Genomic DNA, 7,915 nt, shown 5'->3' with positions numbered 1-7,915 from the left:
GAGACCCAGAATAGCCAAAACAATCCTGAAAAAGAACAAAGTTGGAGCATACAGACTTTTTGACTTCAAAAAGTTCTACGAAGTTTTCTTTCTATAATAATTAAGTAATTCTTTCTACAGTAATTAAGACAGCGTGGTACTAACATAAAGACAGACATAGAGATCAATGGAATAGAGTTGATAGTTCTGAATGAAATCCTAACTTTATAGTCAACTGATCTTTGACAAAGAGGCCAAGGCAATCCAGTGGGGAAAGAACCATCTGTTCAACAATCAATATTGAGATAACTGGATATCTGCATGCAAAACTAGGAATTTGGGCCCCTAATCACATTATACACAAAAATTAACTCAAAGTATACCATAGATTTAAATGTAAGAGCTAAAACTATAAAACTTTTCAGAGAAAACATAGGAGTAAATCACTGAGACCTGGGTTAGCAAAGAGTACATGAATATTGTATGGAAAGTACATGTGATAAAAGAGAAGATTGAAAAGTTGGATTGCATTAAAATTAAAAACCTGTGTGCATCAAAGGTGTCCTTAAGAAAGTGAAGAGAGGGAGGTGATGAGCTCTCTTAGCCTGACCTTATAGAGCGGAGGCAAAAAACCGATTTAATGAGCCTGATCCAATAAAGCCAATAAGGCCAACAGAGAGGCCCCAGAGCCAGGGGCCTTCAGAGAAAAAGAAAAAAGAGAAAATGAAGAGACAAATGGGACAAAATATTTTTAAATCACATATCTGATAAGAACTTGTCCAGAATATATAAAAATGCTTACAACTTAATAATAAGACAACCCTGGTTAAAAATTGGCAAAGTATTTGAGTAGACAGTTACCCAGATAAATTATACGGATAGCTAATAAGCACAAAAAAAGATGCTCAATGTCATTAGCTCTTAGGGAAATGTCAGTAAAAACATACTGCGTCAGACTCTGCATATTGCATCAGCCCAGCTCTCCTGCCCTCTGGTTTCTGGTTGGATTCAGCCAAATGGGAGGTATAGACAAAAGAACCGAGGGTAGGGGGAAAGACGGCAGTTGGAGTATTTATTCCCCAGGCTACCTTTCTGTGGTGTTTTGTGTTAAGAAAGACTGTATTCTTCTCCAGGTCACAGCTCTTATCATGTGACCCTCTCCAAGGGTTACAGCTACATTGACAGATACTGGCAACCAATCCTTTCACTTACAGCTTCAAACTACCTTAGCCAGGAGTGCTTCATCATTCCTTCTTGATTTTTCTTAACCTTGCTCACACCTATGTAAATGACTCCTCCATAAACCTCTCTTGAATCACCCCTTTTGAGTGGGCCTTATGTTTTGGAGGAGCTGCGTGAGTCCCCGCCATTTCCCATGGAAATTCCTCATATCACTGAGTGTTTGCTGAAGAGCAAGAAACAAGCTCTCACTGCTCCATAATCCCATAGACTTCTATCCTTCTGTTTTTAGAAAAAAATTTCTTAGCGAAGAAAAATCCTTCTCTCTCTATTAAGGTTTTTCTCAAAAAGCCCTTCTTCTCTGTCTCAAGAACATACAACATAATCTTACTGACTTGATTTTGGAAAGAAAATTGAGAAGGGAAAATTGACCTGTAGTTTCCTGCATTATCAAAACCTCTCTGTGAAGTAAGACAGCCCAGAAATTGATCCATGTGTGAAGAGTAGGGAAAAAAGAAATAACTTCAATACTTGCTAAAAATTAGCCCTGCCTCACTACTATCTAAGTCATTGTTTCTCAGCCAGCTGCAATTTTGCCTCCTAAGGAACACCTGGCAATGTCTAGCGCCATTTTGACTGTTACACAGGAAAGCTACTACTGTTACCTAGTAGACAAAGATCAGGGAAGATGCTAGGCATCTTACATTGCACAGGACAGCCCCTTTTCAACAAAGAATTAGCCAATCCAAAATGTTAATAGTGCTGAGGTTTCAAACCCTGACCTAGGCTGACCTATGTGGTTCTCTGAAGCTACAGTGACTTTTTGCAGTGAAGCTGCCATGCTTTAACTATTGATGGAACCAAATCTAAATCCCAAGCTGCCATTAAGAACCCTTTAAAGAATGCCTCTAATTCACCTTGCCAGACAGAATATGCCCAACCTGTGCAGTTAAATAAATGTCTTTTTCTTTCCTCCACCTACACTCCCACATAGTTTTATCTATTCTTTCCTAATTCCTCTGCCTTAGACTGTTCTGTTTTTGTTTGGTGGACTAGTAACCTCTCCTCCCCATCATAAGCCAGGTCAGTTCTCTCTCTCTCTTTGAAAAACTTCTTCCTACATCAAGTCTCCCCTTATTCTGGATTTCCTTATCTCTGTCACAGGAACCAGATCTCTATCCCCCAAATAGTCCAGAATTTTCTGCAGTATTTACCACCTTTTGCTTTATCTTACGGTCATTTGGAAACTATCCTTTCTGTAATACTAGACTGTAAGGCTATATGTTCCTCTTTATGAATACAGTTCATCTTTACATAACAGTGATGATAATAACAAGAGGTAATATTTATTGAACACTTATTTTAGGCCAGGTACCATGCTAAGCACTTTTTCATGAATTATTTTATTAAATATTGTCTTTCTCCCCAGAACAACATTCAAATAATTGACAACTTTTAAAGCATAGACACTGATCACCTAGAACAAACACCAGCCACTTCAGTACATCCAGAAGTGCCAGAGTGAACATTAGTCCAGCTTATATACAGCCTTATTTCTTCTCTATTACCTCGCATGCAATTGGAAGTCAATGAAAATTTGTAGAATAAGTTAATAAATCAGTGCAGATACCATTTAACCTTAGCAGAAAATCACATCTGTCCTCTTCACCTCTGTTTTCTCTGCAACTAAACCAGTGCCAAATATATAATAGGGTTGAAAATATTCATAGAATGAGCTAAAAAATACTTTAAGGTACTGTGCATTTCCTATGTTCCAGACACGATATTAGATATATTTATTGCATTATTTCAATCCAGTTCACAACCACAAAGAAGGCATTATTACCACACTGCAGTTGAAGAAACTAAGACACATAGAGGTTAAACCACCACAGAGTTAAAATGTTGTTGGAAAGAGATTCAGATCAGTTATGTGAAACTTCTTAGATGTCTGCTGCTCATAAGAAACTCTGGCAGGTGGTGATGACAGCAAGCATTCATCCACAAGCAAAGCAGAGGAGTGGGCTGGGGACAGTTGCATTCACATAGAAAGTATAAGAAAGTGATTCTAGTCCTCTAACATTGGACTTTTTGCCTTTTTCTTTTCTAAATAGCTGGTGGGTAAAAGATACTGGTGTTAGTGGCCCCATGCTCTGTTTCTAGTGGTAAGAAAAAGAGATTCATACATGAAACTAAAGTGAGAGATTTAGTCCACATGTAGAACAGACAACCCACAAATTACAGCCAATTAGTGAAAAAAAAAGGTGACCATAAAAATGTCCCACCCCCAAATCCCCTAGAACTTTCTGTTGTGCTGATTAAAAATCACCACAGACAAACACTGGTCAGCTTCCACTACCCATGATCCCCTAGCATGCCACAAATACACACTGGGACCCTGGGCCTGAGTGCCTCCACAACATTATTTCCTTTCAACATCTTATTTGAGAATTTAAGAACATAAAACTTTCCAAAACAACGTGAGACCTCGCCAAAGCAGAGCAACTTGGTGCACCTGTGGTTAGTTGTGCTTGTTGACTATTGTGTTTAAGACCACAATAGCCCCATGGTGTTTTTTATTTTCCACTTGATCTGTTAATGGGTTCTGTGTTGCAAGACAGACACATATTTCATGAAATTTAATCAAGCAGCTACTTTTGTGTCATTAAATGAAAATCCAAGCATCTACGTTGTCCATGACCTTTGACCAACCCTGGGTTACTGTAGTCAGGTAAAAGAAAGGTTAAAAAATTTATCTCAGAAGCTAAGAAAAGTAGTTATAGGTTTTCCAGTTAAATTCTTTGCTGCTTAGACATCAAACCCTGGTTCCTTCCCCACTGCAAATTGGGCAAATCTACCAAAATATTTTTAATGTCTCTTTCGCATAAATAAAAAATCCAGTTGTGATTGTGTGGTATATGTGCATGTTTTTCTGGAAATAGATAGACCTATTCCCAGTTTGTTTGATTTATACTTTTTAACCTTAGTTTCAGATATTTATAACCTGATTTTCAAGGGTACATTCTCAAAGATGAACTCAGACTATTGTTTTCATAGTCAGTACGGCCAGGATATCAGAATACACTTCACAAAAAGAATGAATCTCCTGGATTTCTCCAGGGTGTCCTTCTGGGAAGTCGTCCTGATTGTCCTTTTTCTCTATATATCTGTCCCTGGAGTATGCTGGAGTTAGGGTTCTCCAGAGAAACAGAACCAATGGGAGATACACACACACACACACACACATATATATAGAGAGAGAGAGACATAACAAGAGAGAGAGAAAGGGAAGGAAGATAGGAGGGAGAAAGAGACTCAGAGACAGAGACAGAGAATTTATAAGAAACTGGCCATGTGAGTATGGAGGCTATGAAGACCCACCTTCTGCTGTCTGCAGCTAGAGACCCAGAGAGTGGGTGATGCAGCTCCAGTGTGAGTCTGAAAGCCTGAGAACAAGGATAACTGATGGTGTAAGTTCCAGCCCAAGTGCAGGAAAAAATAATGTTCCAGCTTGAAAGCAGCAGGGTAGAGAAAACAAATCCCCCTTACACTGGTTTTCGTTCTGTTCAGGCCTCCAGTGGATTGGATGAGGCTCATCACAGCGGGGAGGGCAATCAGTCTACTGATTCAAATGTTAATCTCATCCAGAAACACCCTCACAGACACACCCAGAACAATCTTTAACCAAATTTGGGGTACCCCATGTCCCAGTCAAGTTGACACATAGAAGTTACCACCACAATTTTTTAGTCTCAGTCTCTGAAACTCAAGAAAATATGAGCTAAAGGATCATCAATCTAGTTAGAATTTAGTTTTAGAGCAAAACCAAGAGACTGTGTGTTTCTTAAGAAAGTTGCCCATATGTCACTAATCTTCATATCCCCAGCACAGAATACAGTTCCTGGCACTTGTAGGCACCCAGTAAATATTGAATTTATGTGCTGTGTAAAGTGCAAGAGAACATTTGTTTTTATTATTTTGTGTTAACAAGGTAAGATTATCTACATTACCTTCTCTTGCCTCTGTAGCTCTCCTAACACCAGAAACTTCAGCAAATGGATGAATTTCTGTATTGAATTCTACACAGAAGAAACCAAGATACCAGGAATCTCTTCAATACTTATTTTTCTTATAGCACCTATTTAGATATGTTCAGGGCAAAACAGGTTTCATGTTGAGCCTTCAACAGACGTCTCCCTAAGCTATACATACCTCTTGCACTTCCTGCTTGCCAATGTGCTTGTTAGTTTAATAGAAAGTCAATATTATAGAATCATGTGGTTCTGTTTCCTTATTCTTCTCCCTTGGCAGGAAAACAACTCTCTCATTAAAGGTGAATCCAGAGATGCAAAAAGACAACATTTCTACCCAATTGTTTTTTGAGCTTTTACCAAGAAATTAAAGAAAATAAAATGAACACAGAACTGCATCAGGGTACAAGTTCACATCTATTATCTGAAACTGCTCTTCTAATAATCCCTAAAGAATAATCATATTCGCTTGAGTTAATAAGTGGATGGAAAATGAGCCCTGGGTTTATCTTGGCTCCAGAGTGGATTTCTTGGCCTGTCAGAGCCAAGTGAGTTATCTGCACAAAGCCTTCCACCAAAGCTTTCTCAAGCACAAGGGCTAAGGAAGAGACCCCAAGGAATCAAAAAATATAGAAGCAATGTAAGCAGCCCAAACTGGACAAGTTAAATCTTCCAAATGCAGTCCCCAGGAACTCTAAACTAGCTGTTGATTCTTTTATAGCTCAACTGGGAAGCCATGTGGTTAGTCTGGCCCATAAAAGGTTATATTATTATGCAGGGATCATATTAGCAAAATATATTTACTTGATGTAAAAGCCATAAAATTACTGGTAGAAAATAATGCAGTTTCTACCTGTTTATATTTGTACAGATGCACACACCTACACACAAACACTCAACTCATAACTCTACAAATTATCGTCATTAGGGGTGCATAAGATTTTTTTTAATACAAGATGAAGATGGAAGCTATCCTCTGCATATTCATTCTTTGTCTCCAGTTTTCTAAAACAGTCTTTTAAAGAAATATGATTCTTTTATCAGTTTAGTTTCTCTGGTTGACTTCATGTGGCTGTCAGGCTTAAAACACATGACAAGACAATTAAGCAAAAGGCAGCCCAAAACAAAGAAAATAACAGGGAATCTAAAAGACCTGAATTAGAAAGCAACCTTTATGGCTCAACATTGCCACCTTGACCCAAATGCTTTTTCACAGGCTCAGTAAAATTTTGATTATCTGAACCAGCCTTTGTCAGCCCCAGTGGGACGCTGTAATTTTGTAACAGAAGCTATCGTCAGTGAGCTACATTGTAGTGTCATTTAAATGTTCAGTTAAGAATTACAAAAAAGCAAACAAAACAAAACAAAAGAGCCTTGTATATGACCATCACAAAGAGGGTAACATTAAACTAAAGAAAAATGGAATTCAACATGATAAAAACAACATCTTCTACTGGTTTTATGCATCTATATGCAGATGCTTCTCAAATTTAAATCTCAAGGCTAATCCTCTTTCCCGAGCTCTAGACTTGTTTATCATTCTGCTTTTTTAGCATCTCCATTTTTATGTGTAAGAGGAATCTCAGGGTTAACATGGCCAAAATAGGCAACTTGACTCCTCAAAGTTTCCAATACTTCTCCCTAGATTTCCCAATTTCAGTCATGTCACATTCCCTAGGATGATGGCAAAAACCCAGGGGTCATCACTGATTCCCTTCTTTTATATGAAATACAATAGGAAATCCTAAGAACTCTACCTTCAAACTAGATCTCAAAGCTAGCATCACACCATATCTACAGCTACTATCCTAGTCTGCTGCAACAGCATTTTTCTCCTAGACTCCTTCAATATCCTTCTAGCCAGAACCCATTTTTTCCACCCTATCCCTCTATAGTTCAATGTTCTCATAAAAATTATAGCAATATTTTCCACTAGAACTTACTTTCTAGTGGAACATGGACTTGTTCAATAAGAGATAACTTTTATCAATTAGCAGGTAACAGTTGTATAGAAACCCACCTCTATTACTGACCTGTAACAAATAGTCAAGATACTGAGCTTAGTGAAATAAAACACAAGAGTTTAGCATATTTAAAATTAATGTGATATGGAAAAGCATAAGTACCTTTGTTACCCTCCTTCACCAGTCATTGGTGGCTCTGCCTAGTATCATGGTTTCTTTTTCAGCATGTGTCCTACTCTTCTGCATGGCTCTTGCATGTCATTTTCCCCCTGGCCTACTAGTTGCTAAATGTTAACTGTGGAAGACATGCTGAGCTGTTTGTGGGACCTGAATGTGCCAATAGTGCAGCCAGTAGGTCTGGAAGGGTATTTGTGCTCATTCACTTGGGCCAGATCTGTGTTTGGTGCCCTCTGCTTTCCCCTGAACTCTTCTCTTCCTCCACTGCAGAATTAGGTAAACTGTGTAAACAAGGCATATTTCAGTAATGAATGTTTCTGAGAAAATGGAATCATAAGTGGAAGTATTCAAAAGATTCAATAAAAGTCTTTATCAGTTATCTAAGTCTTGTGAAGTGTGGGTTTGTCAGGGCCAGTTGGAAGAACACTGAAAACACATAAGTGAATATGGATTGTGTTTCTAACCCATGATTCTCAAGTTTTATTACACTTCAGAATCACCTAGGAGCTTTATTAAGACAAAACCTGTTGGACCCCATCGCCAGAGTTTTTAATTCAACAGGTGTGGTGTGATCCAAAATTCTGC

General features: G+C 38.3%; 1 non-coding gene across 1 annotated transcript; it reads left to right on the top strand.

Annotated features, from left to right (window-relative positions):
* Positions 1–561: 561 nt before the first annotated feature.
* Positions 562–632, top strand: LOC116662851. The gene has a single exon (XR_004318941.1). It is a non-coding gene; the product is annotated as a small nucleolar RNA SNORD57 (small nucleolar RNA).
* Positions 633–7,915: the final 7,283 nt, after the last annotated feature.

This window comes from Camelus ferus, chromosome 3 (assembly GCF_009834535.1).
Source record: "Camelus ferus isolate YT-003-E chromosome 3, BCGSAC_Cfer_1.0, whole genome shotgun sequence".
Lineage (NCBI taxonomy): Eukaryota > Metazoa > Chordata > Mammalia > Artiodactyla > Camelidae > Camelus > Camelus ferus.
Note: the sequence above shows the minus strand (reverse complement) of the source record. Positions and strands in the feature narration are given on the sequence as shown.